Below are 25,219 nucleotides of genomic sequence, written 5' to 3'. Positions count from 1 at the left end.
GAAGATAGTTCAAACATATTCAGGGAAATTTAAAAAATGCAATTTATATGTGTGAATCAATTGGTTTAATTATGAAAATGGTGCTTGATTTGCTTTCTGTGATCAGCCTTCTCTGCTACACAACTGTTACAGTAGTGCAATGAGCACCAAAACTTGGAGTTAGGTGGGGGGTGGAATCTGGTCTGCCACTTGCTGGTTGTTGTGACCTTTCATTTCAGATATTGCTGTTGTTTGCTTTCTATCATACCGGTCTTTTTCATATCCTTAATTTCTCATCATGCTTGTGCTTTCCTCCACCATCTTGAACATATGGAGTATATTTATAGAAGCTGTCTTAACATCCTTGTTTATTATTTGTATCATCTGTGGTATTTCTGTATCTGTTTTTATTGACTGATTTCTATCCCCGCCCCCCCCAGGTTTTGGGTCATATTTTCCTGCTTCTTTGAATGCCTGTTAATTTTTTGTTGGGTGGAAGACATTGTGGATTTTATGCTCCTGGGTGCAGATTTTTTTTTCAATCCTTTGAATATTTTTTAGGCTTTTTTTTGTGGGAGTGCAATTGAGTTACTTGGAAACAAATTGATCCTTTTGAATTGCTTTTAATTTCTCCTAGGCAGGTCCAGAACAACCTTTAGTGGAGGGCTGATGCAGCCCTCCTGCTAAGGTGATATTTTTTGAGTAGGCAAATATTAGGAGATGTTTTCACTGACTGGAAGGAACAGAAGATATTCCCAACCCTGGGTGAGCTCGTGGAGGTGCTGCTCTGTTACCATTCTCTCCCTGCGTCAGCAGTCTCCACATCCACGTGCTGATAGTACTCAGCTAAAGATGCAAGGGGAATCCTCTGCATCTCTGGAGTTCCTTCTATGCAGTTCTCTCTTCTCCAGTTCCCTGACTCAGAAATTTTAGCTGCTTTGGCCTCCCAGAACTCTGTGCTCTGTGTCCTCAGATTGCTGGGTTCTGCTGGGCCTCTCTTCCCTTTGGTATCCCCGGAAACTCTGCAGACAGCAAGCTGGGGCATCCTAGGACTTACATCTTGGTTTACCTTCTCCTTGGGGTCACTGTCCTGCTCTGCTGGTTGCTGAGGTCTGAAAATCATTGTTCCATAGATTGTGTTCAGTTTTTTAGTTCTTTAAGGTGGAAAGGTAAATCTCGTCTCGCCATGGCTGGAAACAAGTCTACGTCGTCTGCTTTATGAACCATAGTCCCACTGCTTACCCGCTGTGTTGGACCTAAGTGAGTTACCTAACCTCTCAATTCCTCAATTCCCTTGACTATAAAGTGGAAATTATAGTGATCTCAGTGTATAGTGTGGTTTTGAGAGTTAAGTGAAATAATTCATATGGTGTTCTTAGTATACTGCTTGGCACATAGCAATTATAGTTGATCCTTGAACAAAATGGTTTTGGATGGGGTGGGTCCACTTGTAAGTGGATTTCTTTTTAATAAATATACATATAGTACTATAAATGTATTTTCTCTTCTTTATGATTTTCCTAATGACATTTTCTTTTCTCTAGCTTACTTTATTGAAAGACTACAGTATTAATATATACAACATACAGAATATGTGTTAATTGACTGTTAATGTTATAGGCTTCCAGTCAACACTAGGCTATTACTAGTTAAGTTTTTGGGGATTCTCAAAGGTTATATGTGGATTTTCAACCCCATGTGAGGGTTGACCCTAACTCCTGTGTTATTCAAGGGTCAACTGTAGTTATAAAATTCTAGCAATGATGATGATAATGATGCTCAGAATACATCTGTTTAAGCTCAACTCAAGATCACAAGTTTCATGTCTATAATGTGACCAGGATCTATTTTTACTGCTGTGTCTGATCTGGGATTTATAAGGTTCTCTCTGCTCTTTAGAGTACCCCTTGGCAAACTATGGCCTGTGGACCAAATCTGGCCCTCTGCCTGCTTTTGTAAATAAAGTTTCATTGGAACACAGCCACATCCTTTTGTTTATTTACTGTCTCTGGATGCTCTTGAACTGCAATGCCAGCATCTAGTAAGCATGGCCAACATCACATGGCCCACAGAGCCTAAAATATTTACTATCTGGCCCCTTACGGAAAAAGTTTGCCCACCCCTGTCTGGAGGCTGGGTCAGACAACTCCAAAAGACGTTAGCAGATTCCTGCCTCTTTAAATCTCCATCTCTGGTGATAATACAAAATGAAAACCCTTCTAGGGTTTCTAGTGGTGGTTGACTTTAAAAAAAAATAAAAGTATATATATATAAATCTCCATCTCTGACTCAGAAGAATGGGAGTGACGAAAGAGGCTGCATATATCAGGTCATACAAGGGGCTTCTTTGGAAGAGCTTGGAGTTTATGAGATTTATCCTAAACCAGGCCTTCTGTGGGCCTTCACTCGTCTTGCCTGCCTGGTCCTTCTCCATGGCAGATCCCCACTTGTTGCTCCTAGCCATGAATTCCTGGAAGTCTGGGAGTACTGAAATGTCACAGCTCAAGGAAAAGGGCCCAGTAAAATTTGAGAAATGATGTGGGCTTGCACCTTTTATTTTGTTTCACTAAGAATGTTTTTTATTCTATAAATGAAAGGACATTTAATCCCTAATGATAGTTCCTATATAGAGTAAATTTGGCTTTATGAAAAACTCACAAGAATATTCTTATTTTTCTCTTTTCACTGCTGATCAGGTACCATTTGCCCAGAGACAGATGCTTAGGAATCACTGCTCTATGGGTTCCCTCTAGCCCCTGGTCCATCTCCCTCTGCAGTTCCTGACATATCAGTTCAGCCTCTGGCTCTGTGCTTCCCGCACTCCAGAGTTTCAGATCCTCCTATAACACCCTCCTGTGGTACTGTCTTCCATCAGTAATACTTACTAGACTAGTGTCTGTTTTATTCACTACTTCACAAAGAGTAACTTGATCACTGTCACGGGGAGAGTAGCTTCCACAAGCCTTAAGTATTTATTGAATTGATTGCATTTTATTTTGGAAACTTTCTCTTATTAAATGCTGTCTAGTCAGATAGCTGCGGCCTTCCTGCCCTATTACACCCTTTCATCTCCTGACTGAGCTCAGAGACTGTTCCTGACCCATCCCTTTGGTGGAGGAGAGTTGAATGAGTGGGAAATCCGGGCGCATATATAAAAAATGCCCACGGCATATGGGAAATTGCTTTGAAGTCTCAGGGTTTAGCTTGAAAATTTATCTGAATGTTATTTCTACTCTGTAATATATCCATTTGCTTAGTAGAAATTTTTTTTTAGTTACCTAACATGAAAATCTTTAGGGAGATGCCAATCAGCACATTAGGTGAATGCACCAACCACAGTGAGATACCACTTCACACCATTAGGATGGCTATTATAAAAACAACAACAGGGGCGCCTGGGTGGCTCAACTGGTTGGGTGTCTGCCTTCAGCTCAGATCTTGATCTTGGGGTCCTGGGATGGAGCCCCGCATTGGGCTCCTTGCTCAGCGGGGAGCCTGCTTCTCCCTCTGTGTGCTGCTCCCCTTGCTTGTGCTCTCTTTCTCTGTCAAATAAATAAATAAAATATTAAAAACAACAACAACAAAACAATAGGGTGTAAAATGGTGAAGCCACTGTGGAAAACAGTATGGCAGTTCCTCAGAAAATTAAATGTGGAATTACCATATGACCTAGCAATTCCACCTGTGGGTATATAACAGAAAGAACTGGAAGCAGGGACTTGAACAGATATTTGCAAACCAGTGTTCACATTATTCACAATAGCCATAAAGGGGAAACAATCCAAATATCCATTGATGAATAAATGGATAAACAAACTATGATGTATCTATACAATGGAATATTAACCTTAAAAAGGAGGGACATTGTGATACATGCTACAACATGGATGAATACTGATGACATTATGCTAAGTGAAGTAAGAAGTAAGCCAGACAGAAAAAGACAAACATTGTTTGATTCTACTTCGATGAGGTGTCTAGAATAGTCAAATTCATAGAGACAAAGTAGAATGGTAGTTTCTAGGGGCAGGGTCAAGGGGGAGTGGGTGTTATGATTTAATGGGTACAGACTCTCAGTTTGGAATGATACAAAGGGTCTGGAGATGGATGGTGGTGAGTGGTTGCACACAGTGGGAGTGTATGTAACCCTACAGAACTGTACACTTAAAACTGGTTAAAATGGTTGATTTTATGTTATATGTATTTTACCACAATAAAAAAAAAAGAGTGACAACAGTAATAAAAGTTCATTTTAGAAAGTTGAGAAATGACAGAGGGGTATACACTGGATGTAAATACTAACAGTTTGATATATATTGATTTTATCCTTTTTCTAAACGTGTACAAATTTTTAAAGACTAGGAACCATGCTGTTTTGTTTTTTTATAATCAAGGATGAGAATTAACATTATTGAATCCCTGTATGTGCCACTTTCCTTACTCTATTTAATTTCATTCTTACAAAAACACTGTGAAATAAAAGGCTTTATATCTCCATTTGGTAGATGAGGATGTTTAGAAAACTTTTTGGGGTTTGTATAAATGGCAAGAACAGGATGTGAAGCAAATCTGTGTGTTCACAAAGCCCATATTCTTTGCAGGATTCTATACGGTCTGTAGCCCTGGGAGACAGGACAAGGAGTTCAGAGACCTGGTTTATGCTCATTTTACAAAGGAGGAAACTGGGGATTGGAGAAATTAAAGTGTGACATTACAGATCCATTTTCACAAGTATTTCATGAGGCACGAGACATGGTTTCTGAGGGAGACAGTATCAGATTCTTCAGAGGGTGCCTTGGTGCTTGCCTGGGTCACCTGTAGCTCTCTACAGGGGCATCTGTCACGCAGTAGAAGGGCTGGAGAGATGTCACTTGACTCTTGGAATGCTAGTCGCTCCTCCAGTCGTGAGGCAAATCAAAGTGTCTCCTTTGCAGAAAAGCACTGGAGATTTTTGCTTTCCCTTCTCCTTTTACAACCTGATTAAGACTCCATTCCAAAGTCTTGGCTGCTGCCAGGCTGGAATGTTCTGTTTGTTTTGGTCCTGAGTCCTGGAGGCAGGTCCTTCCTGGAGATGGAGGTGGAGCTAGGGAGTGGCCAAGCAACCATGTGGCAATCCTGCCGGCTAGTGGCGACACAAAGTATGGGCCGAAACTGAGGACACTGCAGCCTAGGGACTAACTACCCAGGTTGACTCAGAGTCAGAGGCATGGGCTTTATCACCTTGATTTACACATGATGGGAGAGAAGGGTGCCTAGAGAGAAGAAGTGATGTGACCAAGGTGTTGACAGAGTTGGGATTGGAATCTGGATCCCAACTCACCTGAGACATTTATTAAGCATGCTCGGCAACAATGACAAACAGGCTACCATGTGCAAGATTATTTCTATTTCTCACAGCACTTCTCCAAAGAAGATATTTTTAATGCCTATTTTATTGATCATAAACGTAAGCCAGAGAGATGATTTGTTCAAGGCTATTTGATAGTGAAATTAGGGTCCACCAACAATAACTTGGGTTTGCTGAGGCCAAAGTATCAAGCCCTTATAATATATTAGAAGGTACAAATTATTTTAGTCCCTGTCACAGTGTCCTTCAAATACTAGATAGAAAATAAATGTTTTTTTTTATAAATACATACAGAAAAAGCAATAACAACAACTATTGCTTTGACCCTAACTAAAACGAACCTAAGTAAAAAAAAAAAAAAACAAAAACAAAACAAAAGCCATCAGGGAGGAAGTGGTATTGAGGCTGGAGCTTGAAGAACTGATAGGCTTTCAAAAGGCAAGTGATCTGGTAATAAAAGGCATCCAGGAAGAGTGAACTACATGAGAAAAAGTATGAGAACAGTTTGGGAAATAGTAAATAATCCATTTTTGGCTAGAATTAGAATGCAAGTCTATAATTTGGGGAACCGTGAGATATATGAGCTAGTTTAGGACCTGATTGCAAAGGGCTTGGAAGGGGCGTTTGTTTTTTTCCTTGAACAAGTGAAAGTGAAGGAAAGTTTTGTGAATAGGAGCGTGACATGAGTGAAGCTATACTTTAGGAAGATTGTTTTTTGATAGCTGCGTATGGGGCAGATAATAACAGGGCACAATCCAAAAGGAGAAGCAATAGGAAAGGAAGGGTTGGGTAATATGTCCTATGAAGAGGGGTGCTTATAGGTATACATGTCTCGGGAGAGAAGGGGCCAGGACATGGCTATCCTGTTTGTTACAGAATAATAAAAATAGCAAAGGTTTAAAAATATGCCTTATTGGCAGTATATATAAAATTGATAAAAATATCAGCTGCCCATATAAAAATATTTTCAAAAATTTAGATGTGGTGGGTATGCTGGTGGAGATTTGGGGGAAAGTTAAAGGCCCCCATCCCAAGCTACCCTTTAGCACTGCTACTGATTGTAATTGATCCCCTACATTGAGGTCAGTCTTTGAACTGCTTGTCATCTTCTCTCTTTAGAACTGTGATCCAGTATAGTTTTCTGGGGTTTGACGAACTCTGCTTCTTGAGGCTTGGGGTTAAAAGGGGGTGAGGAGAGATTCTGGAGTTTCCTGGAGATACTAATTTATGGGAAAGTAATATACTGACTGTACAGATCTTGGAAAGCGTCTGGGGTGTGGTAGGGATCTCTATACATAGAGTTCTGTGCGCCAAAGCTGGGCACTTTGCAAAAATCTCCTTCTTGTAATCTTCAGAAAAGCCTTGCAGAGTTATTCTTAACCTCCTGCTTAAAGATGAGGAAACGAAGACTCGAAGAGAGATAATTTTTCTGATATCACAACTATGTGGAAGAGCTGAGATGGAACTCACGTCTGGTGTGCTCCAAATCCTGTGCCCTTTCTACTCTGCTTGAGAAATGGGGCACAAGGAAGTGGGGGAAAGGAAGGAGATGAAGAAAAATCCGATTTTTAAAAATTGAATAAGTCTAAAAGAGTAAGAGCAAGGCAGGAGGATGAACTGGTTTGTTGAAGACAAGTTCAGTTTGGGACATGTTGATCTCCTGTGCAGATGGGGTATCAAGTACATAGTTGCTGATGTGAAAATAGGGTTTGGAGGGTGTGGAGTGAGAAGTAGATTGGGGAGTTATCCAAGAAGATCCTGAGGGCCAGGGCACAGAACAATAGTTCTCAATCCTTTGGTGGAGCCAAAGGTATTCTATCTGTCTGTCTATCCATCTGGCCAACACTTTAGAAGAGTTAATTTGTGTTCATGGTACAATTTATACAGTGAAAAGTAAAGCTCTTTTCACTGGCTTTGGTCCAGCCAGAGTCAAAGAGTATGCCCATTTTAATTTATAAAGGTTGCACGAGGTGCACTGTGCATAAGCACATGGGGACGGGGAAGAGAGAGGAAGAGAATGAATTTCTAATTTATTTGCCTAGAGAGAATGCCTTTAAAAATGTGCCCCCAAGAACTGATAGCTGCTAGTAGTATCCCCGTCTCTATACAGAGGCAATCCATTGCTACCAAAGTAATGCATATTTTTCCAGAGATTGCTCAGGCATTTACAAACATAGAGGTATATGTCCTCACCTTGCCCCACCCCATGCATGTTGTTCTGTCCCTTGCTTTTGTCTCACAATCATCTCTTTTGGAGATTTTTTTCACGTCCATACAGCTAGGACCGCTTCCTTATTTTTAGGGACTACATAGCATTTCAGTGTTCACCATATATACCATAATTTAATAAGAAAAGTATTTATCTGGTACAAATAATACTGCCGTGAATATTCTTATATGGGCACATAACCCCATTGTAAGTTGAGGAAGATCTGTAATTATATTTTATCTGTAATTGTATTTTAGATGAATACCATAATCTTGCAGAAGGGAGCTAAGGGAAGGGATAGAAAGGAAAGGAAAAGGAGAAGAAGGAGAAAGGGAAAGAAGGAATTCAAGTTAATTAATGAACCCAGTATTTGATTATATACCTTTAGTTGTGGGCAGGGTAGGGTGTGGATAGGTGTGTGTGCTGGGGTTGGGGGGTTAGAATTGGAAATAAATTCTGAACTCTTCTTAGTGGTCTTGTTTGTTGTAGTAGTATTGGACAAGAAATTCTGAAACTATTTTAAACGTATTATTAGACTCAACAATTGAATGAATATGATATTGGGAACCAAGAACCTCTTTATGGAAGAAGGGACATACAAATGTGGAATATGGAGAAACAAGAAAAAACACTTATGGGTATGAATTATAATTGGTAGTTTTAGTGCGGACCCTTGATTTCTAAAGAAAGAAATTGTGTATGTATGTGCATTTTTATATGCCTATGTATTTATAAATTTATGTATATATGCGTATTTGTAGGCATGTGAATGCATAGGCTTCCTAACTCTGGTTAAAAAGCCAAGAAACAAAGACATACATATCATTCAAATCTTGATTTCTTTTTTTTTTTTTAAAGATTTTATTCATTTATTTGAGAGAGAGCGAGCGAGCAAGACGAGGGAGAGCGGCAGGCAGAGGGAGAAGGAGAAGCAGGCTCCCCCCTGAGCAGGGAGCCCGACATGGGGCTTGATCCCAGGACTCTGGGATCATGACCTGAACTGAAGGCAGATGCTTAACCAATTGAGCCACCCAGGTGCCCATCAAATCTTAATTTCTAATACCATTCCCCACCAAAAGGAAGTGGGGCACCTTAGAAAAAGGGCTGATTGCAGAATTGGAGCAGAGTAGGTACAAGATGGACCTGGAACATCTTATTATACCAGATAGTGAAGAACTGCTACTAAAAAAAAGTCACAAGAACGTGGGAGCTAGCTTTGAAGGCTCCTACTGGCCAAATGTGGGACAATTTAAACAACAGAATAATTAAGTACAGTAATGAATTCTAAACTGTTGAAAAGCATAGAAATTCATGAGTCCATACTGATGACAGATAAATGGGGGAGAAAGAATGGCTCTTGCTTATAGTAGAATGCTAAGGACTGACTGTTCTGTGGTGAGAAAATCATAAATTTTACCACCATCATAGTGAAGATTGAATTAGGCAAGCATCATCAACAGATGCTAAATCTAGAGGGAGATTTTGCTTAGGAGCAGGATATTTACATGGTGTTTTTACTGTCTTCTCACAGATTTCTTATGAGTCATGAGGAGGAATTTAAAAAGCAGTAAGTACATAGCAGAGAAGTCAGACAACACCTTGACCAGGTGATCCAGGGTATTTCCAATGAGGGACAGACAGAAGTTACTGGGCTTCAATTATGAGACCCTCAGGAGAACATAACATAACCTATGCATATGCTGCCTGAGAATAAATTTAATCACATGGACACATTGGACAATCATAAAATGAGAAAAACAAAGGGAAGTGGGACTGTGTTCTCAAAAATGTTAATGTCTTGAAAAACAAAGACAGACCGTGGAACCATTCCAGACTAACAGAGGCTGAGGAGACAAGATGCCTAAATACAGCAACTGACCCTAGACTGGATCCTTGATTGGAGGGGGACATGCTGTAAAGGACATTAGTAGATCAGCTGATAATATTGGAATTTGGACAGTAGATTATAAAATCGATTATTTGATAGACTATCTCTATTCTTAGGAAGCACACATTGAATTATTTCGGGGTAAAGAATCATGATGTGCAACCATATATAACAGAGTAAAATGTTAGCAATGGGCATATGTGGATAACGAGTGTATGGGTATTCATTTGTACTATTTTTATTTTCTCAACTTTTCATAAGCTTGAAATTACTTCCAAGTAAAAAGTCAATTTAAAAATGGTATATTTTATAAAAGCGTTAAAAATAACAGAAGAGGATCTAGAACAAGTATTATCTAACAGGTGGGACAAATGGATGGATGCAAATTATTATGGCAGTTAGACAAAGCCTCCTATACAAAATTTGTTTGATTTATTAAGTAGACAAGTGGAAAACAAGCTTGTGGTATTGTGCAATAGTTGTTTAAAGACACAGCCTGTCTTCTCATCATCGTCCATCTGTTTCTAATGCCACAGGAAAAGTTATAAATATTTCAAAATGAATCAACTTGAAAAAAAAAACAATTCACAAGTTCTCATTCTTAAAACCAAATGACACTGTTTATTCAATCAGTTATAATGTGGCATTTATTTGGCAAAGGGAAATAAGATTAATTCAGGGAAACAACAAAACTGATTTCTTAGCAAGTCTAACGGAATCTGTTTTCAACTAAGAAGTACCTAAGAACTTCCTGTTAAACAGGAAGTGTAATTAATGTTTACTGTCAAAGGACAAACATTCTCCAACTGCTGTTTGCATGGGCATTGTATCTTTGGCAAGATATATATTTTTTTCCTTTCAGTTTTGCATTGTTTATTTTGAGCACTTTTATCATGTCAGACACCTGTTGTGTGCTTCTCACCTGTCTCTGATGCCTATGGCCACATGTTCCAGCCCCAGGCACTGAGCACCCAGCTGTGTGTGAACTAGGACCAATTCCACGGAATGATCTGACATCATTTTGCCTTCTTCCCTTTCTATGCATCTCTCGCTTTCTGTTTTGTAGTCACTGGCATGAGACAATGAAAACATGCTCAGTGTCCACAAACATGCACCTCAGACATACAGAGAGTAGTAGTACCCCACTGGATGAGACTTTGACCATGAAAGATTGAGCCAGTCTGCATAGACAGTTCTATGAAGCAGCTTCTATATGTGGCCTTTTGGTGGAAGGCGCCGTGTGATCTAGGAATCAGTTGTACATTGGGGAGGGTATGTGCTATGGTGAGCACTGTGAATTGTATAAGACTGTTGCATCACAGACCTATACCTCTGAAACAAATAATACATTTTATGTTTAAAAAAAAAAAAAAAGAAGATAGCAGGAGGGGAAGAATGAAGGGGGGGGAATCGGAGGGGGAGACAAACCATGAGAGACTATGGACTCTGAAAAACAAACTGAAGGTTCTAGAGGGGAGGGGCATGGGGAGATGGGTTAGCCTGGTGATGGGTATTAAAAGAGGGCACGTACTGCATGGAGCACTGGGTGTGATACGCAAACAATGAATCATAGAACACTACATCAAAAACTAATGATGTAATGTATGGTAATTAACATAACATAATAATAAAAACAAAACAAAACAAAAAACAGCAAGAGGTGACCTGTGCAGTAATGCATCTTCTTGGATTGGCTCTCTCTTTTCTTTCCCCCTACCTCCTGGCGAATCCAGATTATTAGTTGCTCAATGAATATTGGAAAGTATGGGAAAAATCCAAAGTCCTTGGTTTGTATTTTTATTTTGAGGCTTAGCACCCTCTAGTGGAAACTATTTTTCACTTTCAATCATACCAAGACAGCCCCCAAAAGGTTTTTTTTTTTGTGTACCATTTAGCATTTCCAGATAGAAATGGGTCTGGCTGATACAACGGAAAATAAAGAAGCTGTTCTCCCTCCCGCTTTTGTCTATTTCAGGTGCCAGAGTTCTTACATATTTCTGTTGCTATCTGGAGGAGTACTTATAAAATGGAAAAAATAAGTAAGACTGACTGAACCCATATTATGTAATGTGAATCAAACAGAAATAGAAAAAAAATCAACTCTGGTTATATCACAGCAAGATATCTGATGGACCTTCCAGAGAATCTTCATTTAAAATTTGGATTTTCTTGGATGTGTCTTATGTTGCTTTTGCCCCATGCCGCCTGTGTTCTTCTATCAAGCCAGTTGTTACTGAAAGCCCATAGTCTTGACCTCTGCCAATGCTCAGAGCTGATTTTTAAGTACCCCTTGTTTATCAGTTTAGATTTTCTTAAATGTCCACCACATCCTGCCTGTTGTTAATTTCAAAAGTCATGTTCACCTGTAAGGATAATTAGCTTTTGTTTTCACTACCCATGTCTACTATCCTTTTGGTGGCAAAAGCACCTGATTTTGTTTTGGGATGTATAACCCTCCTCTATTTTCCGCCATGAACTTCTTTTTGAAGATGACTTAGCAGGATCCAATTAGCGTATATCATCATCCTAGCAATAGTGATTGGTTCAAGGTTAGGTCTATGCCCAAATCAAGACCATAAAGGATAAAAGGATTTGATTTTGAAGTTTTTTGTTCAACTTTTTGGAAAGAGAATTTCCTCTTGCACTGAATGAGGTCTTGTGATGATGTGCACTTGAACCTGCCAAGAGCCACCATGCAAAGTTTAAAAATGTAGCCAATCCAAAGGAAGCAGAATTGAGAGATGGATCCTCGTGTTACCATCAATTCTTAAAGAGGCCACTGGTGAAGCCAGCCTTCCTTATAGGTTTTACAATTACATGAGCCACCACCTTCTCTTCTTTGTTTAAGTTAGATTGACGAGCTTTTTTTCTTCCCTATTTAATTTTTATTTTTTTTTAAATTTTATTTTATTATGTTATGTTAATCACCATAGATTACATCATTAGTTTTTGATGTAGTGTTCCATGATTCATTGTTTGCGTATAACACCCAGTGCTCCATGGAGAACGTGCCCTCTTTAATACCCATCACCAGGCTAACCCATCCCCCCACCCCTCTCCCCTCTAGAACCTCAGTTTGTTTCTCAGAGTCCATAGTCTCTCATGGTTCGTCTCCCCCTCTGATTTCCCCCGCTTCATTTTTCCCTTCCTACTATCTTCTTTTTTTTTTTTTTAACATATAATGTATTATTTGTTTCAGAGGTACAGGTCTGTGATTCAGCAGTCTTACACAATTCACAGCGCTCACCATAGCACAGACCCTCCCCAGTGTCTATCACCCAGCCACCCCATCCCTCCCACCCCCTATCACTCTCAACTAGAAGATTCCTAGTTGGTAAACTGTTTAATTCTGAACTCAAGGTCTTGCCCTCCAACTTGATTCTCTTTTGTTATTCATGATTTTAGTGAATGCCATTATCATTCATCCAGCTGGGCCAGCTAGAAACCTCTGAGTCATCCTGACACCATTCTCTTTCTTAAGCCCCATATCTGGTCCACCAGTGAGTTTTGGATATTTTGCCATGTAAATATTTCTTGAATCCATCTACTTCTCTTTGTCCAAGATAGTCTCATCTTTCTCCTAAGCTGCTAAAACAAAAATAAAACAAAGCAAAACAAAATGAAACAAATAAACAAAACCTCTTAAATATCTCTGGTACCCCCTCATGCATCCTCCAGTCTGTTCTCCATTCTTCATCCAGAGGGATTTTTTTGATCATATCATCCTCCTCCCATCCCAATCTTCTGATTAAAACCCTAGTGTTATCTTAGGGTACTGGAACTTATATGAGAAGGTTTGCTTCTCAGCTACCTTTCTAGTCTGATCTCACACCCCTACCTCAGTCACTTAGAGCCCCTGTAAATGTTGATTCTTCTGCCTGAGTGTGAGCTTCCCTCTCCTTTTCAGATCTGAACTTTGAGCTGTTTCCTCAAATAAACGTTCCCTGGTCCCTTCGATTAGGTTCAGTAATGCTATTAGAGACTCTCATATCATTATGTGCTTGATTTGGGATCTGTCCTGAATTAGGGGTGGTTTCTTTTTCTTGGCCACATTAAAAAAGTTTTTTTATAAGAATGAAATGCTAAGACAGAAACCAGTGGAAAAAAATTATGCATCCTTTTGTCAACTATTAAAAGCAATATGCAAACTATACTTAGACTATTGCCTACACTGCCATTTGTTAGAAGGTGGTCTTGCTCCTGGAGTAGGTGTTCATAGGACAGGTATGTGGTTGAATGGCGACAGGAGGCAGTGAGTGGGAGGGAGTGAATGGGTAAAAGGATTGATGTAGAGCAGATGGACCAGGTTTCCTAGTTCTTTTTTTAAAACCTGCTGAATGAAAAGAGATTGCCATTGGTCTTACTACCCTGGTTTGGAGCAGAACCTTTATAATTTCACTCTCATATCCAAGTTTGAAGCCCAATCCATCACTACAGATTAGACTTCATAGATCTTGTGGCAGCTAATGGTGTATTTGCTCATACCTCTCTCAATGTGAGAATATGCTGCAAAGAGAATAGTTAGCTGGCAACCTCCAGATGCTGTATCTTTGGGAAATCTTTGTTCATTTGTAGCTAGAGGTGTGATAAAATGACATGTATATGACCTTTTATAATAGCAGGGGTAGAATCCAAAGGAGAGGGCACTCTGGTAAGCCTCCTTCAATACATCTACTTTCTTTTATTAAATTAAATTAAATTAATTAATTATTGTTTTTTAGAGAGAGAGGGAGAGAGGGAGGGGGGAGGGGCAGAGAGCTAATCTTAAAGAGGTGCCATGCTGAGTGTGGAGCCTGACGTGGGGCTTGATCTCAGGGACCCTGAGATCATGACCTGAGCTGAAATCAAGAGTCAGTCACTTAACTGACTGAGCCACCCAGGTGCCCCAACACCATCTGCTTTCTAATGCTGTGCTTCTTTTGGGATTTCTTCTCAGCCTGAACATCAAGGTATCTCTCGCTCAGAAGTGAATGACTTCCACTGTGTGAAAAGAACGAAGTGTTTGCCACATGCAGTGCCCTCTGAAAGAGTTATTTTCACTGCATCTGTTAAGATCTGTATGACCGTGTGTACATTGTTTAGCAGTCTTTTGCTAAACTTTGTCCACCACGAGTACATGGTTTGAATTGGGCCACTGGGACTCACTGGGTTGTATTTCCCAGGCTTCTATAGTATCACCATGCCCATGTGCTAGAGCACATTGTTCCTTAATTATCATATTGATGTGAGTTTAAAAATGAGTGGTCATTAAAATATCATTTTATTTTATTCTTTTAAAGATTTTATTTATTTATTTGACAGAGAGAGACACAGTGAGAGAGAGAACACAAGCAGGGAGAGTGGGAGAGGGAGAAGCAGGCTCCCTGCCAAGCAGGGAGCCCAGTGCGGGGCTCAATCCCAGGACCCTGGGATCATGACCTGAGCCGAAGGCAGATACTTAACCGACTGAGCCACCCAGGCGCCCCAAAATATCATTTTAGTACAGTTTCATTTCTTGAATGCTGCCAGCATTTGTACTTCTAGATAAGGGGTTAGCAAATTGTAGCCCACCAGCTGTTTTTGTAAGTAAAGTTTTATTGGAACACCGCCCTGCTCATTTGTGCATTGTCTGTGGCTACTTTTGCATGACATCGGCAGAGGTTAGTAGTTGCAGTACAAGCCATATGGCCCTCAAGGGTAAAATATTTACTATCTGGACCCGTACAGAAAAAGCTTGTCCGCTTGTGTTCTTCCATGTGATTATTTCTGCAGAAGAATGTTGGCAACTAGTACATGCAAGATGGGCTTCTCGCACCTTCTCTTAGGGGCAGATCTTTGGTCACTTCTCACAAGGCGGGAGGATGGACATAATTATTTTCTAGAATGTTTTAGTTGGGTTCTATGAGCAGGGAGAATAGAAACAATCAATGCTGCTTCCAGAAAACCTATCATCCCCTGCCTAATGGCCTTATTCCAAGTTTATCCTTAGGCATGTAGCCTTTAGGACCCAGCTCCCCAGTTCTTTTGGGATTACAACAATATAACACTTTTGGTTTGAATGAGAAGGGAGAGGAGGATGGTTAGATTTTCCCTTTCATCTATATTTTGCCTCAGATTGGCAGTCTTTCCTCTCAGCTTTAGAACTCAGCAATTACCCATGCTCTTTTAATATTAATAATCTGCCTAGCAGGGGGCAGCTTTTGAAGTCACCTGAATTATGCAGTTGATACAGCTCATATTCCCTTCAGAGTTTCCTTACCAATTGATTGAGTATGGCAGACTGTCTCCTTCATGTGTCTTATCCTCTACTTTATAGTTTCCTTTTGTCTCTCTGGGCAGTGGTTTGTAAATTTTTGTTTTAATCTCTATCTTCCAGTTCACTAAATCTCTCCACCGCTGAGTCTAATCTGCTGCTTTCTGATTTTGACTCTTTTTTCTATTTCTAGAATGTGTATGTGGTTCTATTTTAAATCTCACTGGCCAATTCTAATAGTCTCTTGTGCCTTTGCAATATTTTCAATGCTCATTTTTATTTTTTGAAACATTAAACATATTTAATATTTTGATTATTCCAACACCTAATCTTTATTGTTTTATTCTATTTATTCTGCCTGCTAATTTTATTCATCATGTTTTTTTTCCTTTTTGCTTTGATAATTTTTGATTGTGAACTTATATATCTTAGAATTATATCTCTGAGAATTTTCTTTGAGTCTGTGCCTAAAATTAATTTCTCTAGAATAGATTTAATTTTCCTGCCAGGTTTCTGAGAGCATTGTCAACCCAAGGGTCAAATTACCATTGGCTTGGGGTTTTCAAATACATGGGCAGTGTGGATTTTGGCGCTTAAACCATGAGAATATAGATTTTGTGAGAAATTCCCAGGGGAGACATTTCTTTTTCTTTTCTTTTCATATTTTTTCTTTTCACATTAAGCAGAGGCTGAGAAAGGCACATATCACCATGAGTCTCTCCACAGGGAGAGGTTGTTTCTAGTTCACTCATTGAGGGTATTGCCCTTTGGTGGTCCTGACTTTATAGAAGGGTCTTTGATTCAACCTCCTGCTCTACTTAGGCTTCTGACTGTGTCTCCTGCATGCTGACAGAAGCCCATTAAAATTCAGATTTTAGGCCACCAAGAATCAGCAAGTACCTCCGAGGAAAAAGTTGGCTCTTGCACTAATTTAGTTTTTTGTGCATTATTGGACTCCTTTGAGTAATTCCGTTCCTTCCTACCAGCTCACTTACACATTCAAAACTTTGTTGCATGATTTTTTTTCTTAGCATTTTCTGGTGTATTGTATGAAAAGGGGTTCCACTTAACATTTATGTAGCCATATTGCCAGAAATGTCCATTCATTTAAAAGGACTCTTTTGATCTATTCTTATATGCTTATGTCTTGCATTCCCACATCTCTTGCATTTTTCCTTTATTCCTCATGTTTCTCATTCTCATTCTCATTCAAATTCAAGTCCTCTGCACCTTACGTTTGGACTATTGCAAGGGCCTCCAATATGGACCTCCTTACCTCATTTTCCAGTTCATCCTGCATGTGATAGCCAGAAGTCTACTTAGACAAACAAAACTCAAAACAGCAACAGCACTTTGTATCAGCGTCTTGGAAAAGAGCTCAGAAAGAAAATCATCAGCAATCCAAGGAAAGGGTATATTGTTACAGGTTTACTTACAGGAAACCTGCAAGTAAATAAATATACATGACAATCAGATGAGCGAAGCAGGTCCAAGAGACTGTCTCTGGGATCAGAGAGAAAGGGGAGATCCAAGTTGACTGGATAGAGGAGTGGGATTCTGAATGGCCTTACAGAAAATGTGGTCTCTCAGTCAAGTCTTGAAGTTGTTATTATCCAAAAGAAAAGAGTACAAGAGAAAGTATTCTGGGGGCAGAAACAATATGTGCAGACACCACTGCCAGTGGTTTGTTTGTAGACGAGAAAGCTGAATAAGATGTAAACAACAGAGGATGCCTCAGTGGTAGAAGAGGTAGTTGGAATTTGGATTTCTGTTGTGCAGAAACACGTAACAAAACAACACCTCTCCATTTCTTTCCTATATTTTATCAGAGCTCACCAACCCAACAGGTTGGCAGAGAGGTAGTCTTACATTCTAGACTACTTGAAATTGCTTTAGTCTATGCTCTCTAGTCCATGCTATATCTGAGGTTTAAATTTTCTCCACTGCATCTTTCCAAATGGGTTTGGAGTCTCTTCTTTAATGCTTTTATGAGCAGAGTGTGTGGGGGACAGTTGTTTAGACCAGGCTCAGGAGTCAGACTGCCCGCATTTGAATCCTAGCTCATAACTACGGTAGACCGTGGCCAGACCTGCTGCATTGAAGGCTCAAATGGGCACTGTGGCCAAGCAAGAACCGAAATATGGAAATAATTAGATTAGATACCAGTGACTCAACCAAAAATTATGAAGCTGGAGCCTCGACACAAGGGTCTAAATGATGTGGTTCCCTCCAGCCTAGAAAGGAATGAAGGGCAAATACAGTATTGAAGATTCCTCTAACCTGGAGGGTCTATGTGACTTGCTGAAATGACTACTTTAAGCATGTTTCCGTGAGAAAAAATGTCGTCACTAGAGAGATTTATCTCCTTCCCATCCTGCTCTTGAGTGTATTATTATTATTATTATTTTGCAGTACTTACTGAAGCACTAGTAAAACAACAAGAAAATTAACGTGATCACACTCAGAGTTATCAGTCTTGCCAGTCTGGACCCAGACCAACCTCTGCATAGCTTAATCACTTACAAATTTGATTTGCTCATCTGTGAAATGGGACTGATTTGAGGATTAAATGAGATAATGGTAGCAAAGTCCTTGACAGGGCCTAGCTCATAGGAAGTAGGAGCGAAGGTTGGTATTATTACTAAGTCATTGTCTCAGATAGTTACCTGTTCTGTTGGTGCCACTGCTTTCTTATCCTGAAGCAGAGGGTCATACCCACACACTCTACCTCTTGGTTTTCATCGAGATTTTTGTAGAATCAGCTAAATTCTTCCTTCTTGGCTGTTCTCTTTTCTTTTCTTTTAAAGATTTTATTTATTTATTTGACAGAGAGAGACAGCAAGAGCAGGAACACAAGCAGGGGAGTGGGAGAGGGAGAAGCAGGTTTCCCGCCGAGCAGGGAGCCCGATGTGGGACTCAATCCCAGGACCTGAGCCGAAGGCAGATGCTTAATGACTGAGCCACCCAAGCGCCCTTAGCTGTTCTCTTTTCATGTTACCTTTAAATCATTTAGCTTGCCTACCCCGTCTTAGCTCATGGGCCTCCATCTTTCCATCTGATTACACCAAAAATCTTAGATTCATATTGACTCCTCTCTTTTTCTGATATCCCAGGTGCAATCAGTTGCATCTCCCTTCCACACCTTGTCCGAGCTACTGTAATGTCTCTCCTGGCTTATTGCAGTAGCCTCCTAATTGGTCTCCCTGTTTCTGTCCTTATCCCCATTTAACTTTTACTCAATGCAGCAACCAAAGTAATCGGATAAAATAAAAATTGGTCTAATCTGTTACTCCTTTATTCAAAGGAGTAATAACTTAAATAACTTTCCATCTCATTCAGAGTAAATGACAAAGTTCTCTTAATATGAGCTAGGAGGCCCTAAATAATTTGAATGCCTCTATCTCTTATCTCATTGTCTCCTATTCTCCTTCCCTATATACAGTGACTTCCCCAGTCTGGTAATTTGTGCTATGGTGTGAATTTCTGAGTCCAAATGCATGACTTTACATTATCTGTATACAAGTATCTTTTGTAGTTGTGGCTTTTCTTTTTTTTTTTTTTTAATTTTTCTTTTTTTTTTTAAGGTAGGCTCCACACCCAGTGTGGGACTTAAACTCATGACCCTGAGATCAAGAGTCACATGCTCTACTGACTGAGCCAGCCAGCTACCCCTAGATGTGGCTTTTCAACATCATCTCAAATTCTGGTGCTCTCATCCAGCTAATGACCATTCCAAGGGCATGTTGTGTTTACATTTGATCAACATGTCAATTATGTCCTCACTCATGTAAGCCATAATAAGAATTTTGAGTAGATCAGATTGGAGAACAAAGACCTTTCACTTACCACTCGAGGCTTATTTATTTATTTATTTATTATTTATTTATTTTTTAAATTTAAATTTTTTATTTAAATTCAACTTAATTAACATATAGTGTATTATTAGTTTCAGGGGTAGAATTTAGTGATTCATCAGTTGCATATAACACCCAAGTCTCATTACATCAAATGCTCTCCTTAATGTCCATCACCCAATTACCCTGTACCCCCACCTACCACCCCTCCAGCAACTCTCAGTTTGTTCCCTATAGTTAAGAGTCTTATGGTTTGCCTCTCTCTCTGTTTTTATCTTATTTTATTTTTCCTTCCCTTCCCCTATGTTCATCTGTTTTGTTTCTTAGATTCCACATATGAGTGAAATCATATGATATTTGTCTTTCCCTGACTGACTTATTTTGCTTAGCATAATACCCTATGGTTCCATCCATGTCATTGCAAATGGCAAGATTTCATTCTTTTTGATGGCAGAGTAATATTGCATTGTATATACCACTAGAAGCTTTTAGAAAACATTATTAAGACTACTCATCCAGTTGCAAATACATGTATCTCTTCATTTTATATTTCTCAAACTTGTTCCTTAGCAAGATGAGGAAATGTAGAAGAGGTAAATGTATTTCTGAAGGACACATGGCTTATAAGCAGCAGATGTGGATCTAGACTGTTGGTCCAAGGTCTTTACGAATATTGCATAATACTTTCAGCTTTTTTGTATTTTCCACCACACAAACACAGTATTTTGCAAGTCCTCAATAAACATATGTTTATTGTTGATTAATATTCCTTGCCTTGGCCTTCCTACAAAGTAAGTCCTTCATTTAGACCTGTGGCTCTCAACTGGAGGCAATTTTGCCTCCAGGGGACGTTTCCCAATATCTGGAGACAATTTTTGACTATCACAAATGGGAAATGCTGCTAGCATCTACTGGGTAGAGGTCAGAGATACTGTTAAACATCCTACAGTACACAGAACAGCATCCTACAACAAAGAATTATCTGGTCCAAAATGTGCTGAGATTCAGAAACCCTGATTTAGAACATAGCTTATTGATTTATAAGCAGTTAAGAGTAGGTCTAAAAGTGAACCAAAGCAAGCTGATTATTTTTTCTCTCTGGTGTCCTTGTTAATGGACCCAGCTTTTAAATAAAACAAAAGAGCACTTGAGCTGAAAAAAACAGATACACAAATAAAACCTTGCAGCCCAGCTCATTTTAGTACCTGAGGTCCTTGAACTTGTACTGAGGGATGATAACCAAGCAACAGCCTCCCTCCTCAGCTGGGATAAAGAAAGTTGTACTCATTACGTATTCATGTTTGCAATGGCATTCTTCGCTTAAGAGATTCAGGGCACATCATTAATTAAAGCAATGAATTCCCCAGAAACAACACTAATTAAATCTCAAAATCAAAACAGAATAAAAAGGCAGACCTCATTTTTCCATCCCATCTGAGCAACTGAGAAAAACCATATAGCTTCACGAGGCTGAGTGAGGAATGGTGGTGGGATTTATCAAGAGGGCAGACCAGCCACCTTCACTTACACTTTCTCTCCTTTCTTGCTGCTGGTTCCAAAAGCAAGCCATAGGCAAAACTGCCAAAAAGCAAAGACCTGGTTGGTAGTGGCAGCCCCAGCATTTATATGGTTTTATCTTTATCTAAAGCAGCAGTGGGACTCCAGAGCAGCAGGACGGTGAGAGTTTAAGGAGTCAGAGGTCTGCTCTCTTCACAGACACCCTTGGCCCTCTGCTTTTCTACTCCATATCTGATATTTGGGCCACCTCATTGTTTAACTCCCACGTATTTACTGATTACTTCCATGTCTCTATTTCTCATTCTGGGAACTGCTGAATGCTTTGCATGCCTTGTCTTTTTAAAATTCTTCAACAGCCCTATGTACTCTTACTCACAGTTTTTAGATTATGAAATTAAGGTTTAGAGAAGTAATTTGTCCAAGATCTCATGTATAATAAGTGCAAAACCTTTCTTTTTCCCCCTCTTCATTCTCAATTCCATTGTTTGGTTCAGCTTCCCATTGTTTCTCATCTGGATCATTGTCCCAGTTTCCTAAACTAGACTCCCTGGTCTTGCTTCCTTGCATGCCATCCTCCACTCTGCAATCAGAACAATCTTTCTAAAATGCAGATCCTAATAGGGGCGCCTGGGTGGCTCAGTGGTTGAGCATTCCACTCTTGACTTTGGCTGGGTGGGGATCTCTGGGCTGTGAGATCACACCTCCCTTTGAGCCCTGCATCAGGCTATATGTGCTCAGCACAGAGTCTGCTTGGGATTTCCTCTCTCCCTCTCCCTACCCCCACTTGTGCTCCAAATAAATAAATAAACAAACAAACAAATAAGCAAATAAATAAAATCTTAAAAAAACTAAAATGTGGACATGATAATGACCATTGCCCCCTGTTAGTCTAACTAAATGATTTATGGTTCCCTGAATTCATTAGAATCTATGTCTTCAAACATGCTGTTTATCTGACATTTAGTTTCCTTAAAAATCCAGCTGAAAAGATAGCCATGTTGGGTAGAAAGGTAGTCTTACCCTTCTTTAAATAGAGACCATGTTACCTGCCTTATTAACATTTGTTAAAACAAAAAGAGAAAAAAAAGGTAAACTTTCTGAGTAATCCTAAATGTTTGTAAAGTAATTTCCCATCCACAATATCAGAAAACTTGGTTAGTTGTTTTGTTTATGTCATTGAAATGGATTTCATTAGGTCTGACCATCTTACCATTGGATGATGATGAAATTTATCACTTTTCTTTTTCCCTTGTCTCTAAAATGCCAAAAATGTAATTTTTAAAAGTGTTCTGAAGGCACCCCAAACATATTTCACTGATCTTCTTTACCCTGAAAGTTAAACACATATGCAGGGCATACATGTCTGTGGATGTTCCAGTTGGTTCCTCTCTCAGTCCCTTGACACTTGGACTCATTTGGTCCAATCTTTCAGGAGGTGCTGCGTTCAGGGAAGTACAGTCCTTCTGAATCTGCTGTACTTGCTTTTTAGAAGGACGTAAATGGGGCTGGAGATTATATCCAATGGCAACTGGCTACCTCCTGTAGCAGCCAGGAGCTTTTCCCTGTCTATGCCATTCCATCCCTACGCTCTTTCTCAACCTCCTCCCACTCTTCCTCTCCACCCACCTGCTCCATCACTCTGCAGCTGTCTCTGCTCTCTTCCAGATAACCACCGAGTCAGCTTTTGTATTTTCTACACCTCCTACATTCCAGGGATTCCATTACATGAAATCTAAGTAGAGTCTGGTGATATCATGAGAGCAGAGGGAGAGCAGACAACATGGGCAAAATCAGGTCACTTATACTTTAATAATTTAATCCCATCAGAATTACAATTTTTTTTTTTGTAGGATAGGGTCCATACTTCCATTTGTAATTATGATTTTGGTGGTGCAAGGAACCTTAGGATCAGATAGTCTACTTTTGTAATTCTGTAGGTGAGGAAATAACAGAAGCCCGAATAGATGTGCCTTGCCTGTGGTCACACCATTTGTGAATGCCATGGTTAAGCCAGATCTTCTGCCTGGGGGGTCAGGATATCTTCTAGTATTCTGTGCTGTGTAAACACCTCATTTGATGGTTAGCACATTGCCTCTTGTGAGATATGTATGAGGTGAATGTGAGAACAAACAAAAAGAGATGTGATTTAGTTATTACACTTAAAGTCGAGGATCCTTCTCCTAACCACACCAGAGGGAGTAGCAAAAGAAGGTGAGTCTGTCAGTCTGCTTATGCTGTTTTAGTTAAATTTTGTTACAGACTACCTGGGGGGTCTAGTATTCTATTTCAGTGATATAATGAACCTTTAAAATGAAGGTAAATACATCCCACCCCACCCCAAATGGCTTTTTAAATTTCTATTGACTATGTTTTTTTTTTTAAGATTTTATTTATTTATTTGACAGAGAAAGACACACAGAGAGAGGGAACACAAACAGGCGGAGTGGGAGAGGGAGAAGCAGGCTCCCCGCTGAGCAGGGAGCCCGATGGGGGGCTCGATCCCAGGACCCTGGAACCATGACCTGAGCTGAAGGCAGATGCTTAACGACTGAGCCACCCACGCGCCCCTATTGACTATGCTTTAATAATAATAAAAATAGTAACAAGAATACTAGTAGCTACCATTACTGGTTGCATTCTATGTGCCCAGCCTCCCACTTCCGGTAGGCTTGCGAGCACGGAGGGGCGCGGGCTGGCGGCCGGCTGCTGGGGGTGCCGGGATAGGCTGGGCGCACAGCGCTGTCCAGGTCCAGACGGTGCCAGTGGGCCCTCCGTCCCACCGGCACCATGGGCAGTTGTCACACAGTGGGGCCCAACGAGGCGCTGGTGGTTTCAGGGGGCCGTTGTGTTTCTGACTTATAAACAGTACAAGTTTGGCGGCTGGGCCTGGGCCTGGTGGAGTATCTCTGACACTCAGAGACTATCTCTGGAAGTCATGACCATCCTGTGTCGCTGTGAGAATATTGAGACATCGGAGGGGGTCCCGCTATTCGTAACAGGGGTTGCACAGGTGAAGATCATGACGGAGAAGGAGCTCCTGGCAGTGGCCTGCGAGCAGTTTCTGGGCAAGAACGTGGAGGACATCAAGAACATCATCCTGCAGACCCTGTAGGGGCACCTGCGCTCCATCCTTGGGACCCCGACTGTGGAGTGGATTTATCAGGACTGAGACCAGTTTGCCAAGCTGGTGCGGGAGGTAGCGGTCCCTGACATCCGCTGCGTGGGCATCGAGATCCTCAGCTTCACCATCAAGGACGTGTATGACAAAGCGGACTATCTGAGCTCCTTGGGCAAGACGCAGACTGCCGTGGTACAGAGAGATGTGGACACTGGGGTGGCTGAGGCCGAGCGGGATGCAGGCGTCCGGGAAGCAGAGTGCAGGAAGATGCTGGATGTGAAGTTCATGGCAGACACCAAGATCGCCGACTCCAAGCGAGCCTTCAAGCTGCAGAAGTCAGCTTTTAATGAGGAGGTCAACATCAAGACCGCCGAGACCCAGCTGGCCTATGAGCTGCAGGGGGCCTGGGAGCAGCAGAAGGTCCGGCAGGAAGAGATTGAGATCGAGGTTGTACAGCGCAAGAAGCAGGTCGCCGTGGAGGTGCAGGAGATCGTTTGCACCGACAAGGAGCTCACTGCCACGGTGTGCCGCCCTGCCAAGACCGAGGCCCACCGCCCACAGCAGATCACCAAGGGTGAAAAGGTGAAACAGGTCCTCTTAGCACAGGCAGAGGCTGAGAAGACCCGCAGACTCGGGGAGGTGGAGGCAGCGGTCATCCAGGCGACGGGCACGGCAGACGCTGAGCGAATGAAGCTCAAGGCCAATTTGAACAAAACACTTTTCTGCCTTCAAGGAGACTGTACTCCAGTGGGGAAAACAGACAAACAAATTAACAATTGCAAATCAACGGTTGTGTGGCAAGAAAGTGTTTTCCTAGAGGCATAAAAGTGATACCTGGGGTGCCATAGAGGACATCAAACCCAGTGGGAGTGGAGATGGTCAGGGAATGCTTGCAGGGCAGCAGGGCGTTGAGCGAATATTTAAGCAGGAAGAGATGTCAATTAGAGGAACCGTATGTGTGAGGGTGTGGACACGATGAACTCAAGGGGTGGTGAGTAATTCAGGTAGACTGGAGGGAGGGGACCATGTGGGGCTCAGCAGGCAGGCTCTCTGGGGCCAGGTCCTGCAGGGCAT

At 40.8% G+C, this 25,219-nt stretch overlaps 1 pseudogene; it reads left to right on the top strand.

The window, feature by feature from the left end:
- Positions 1–23,814: 23,814 nt before the first annotated feature.
- Positions 23,815–24,970, top strand: LOC114208390 (flotillin-2 pseudogene; annotated as a pseudogene).
- The last annotated feature ends 249 nt before the right edge of the window (positions 24,971–25,219 follow it).

The sequence above is a fragment of the Eumetopias jubatus genome, unplaced genomic scaffold (assembly GCF_037043125.1).
Source record: "Eumetopias jubatus isolate StellerSeaLion01/CBP00866 unplaced genomic scaffold, mEumJub1_p1.0 scaffold_4, whole genome shotgun sequence".
Taxonomy (NCBI): domain Eukaryota; kingdom Metazoa; phylum Chordata; class Mammalia; order Carnivora; family Otariidae; genus Eumetopias; species Eumetopias jubatus.
This window is presented reverse-complemented; position numbering and strand designations above follow the sequence as displayed.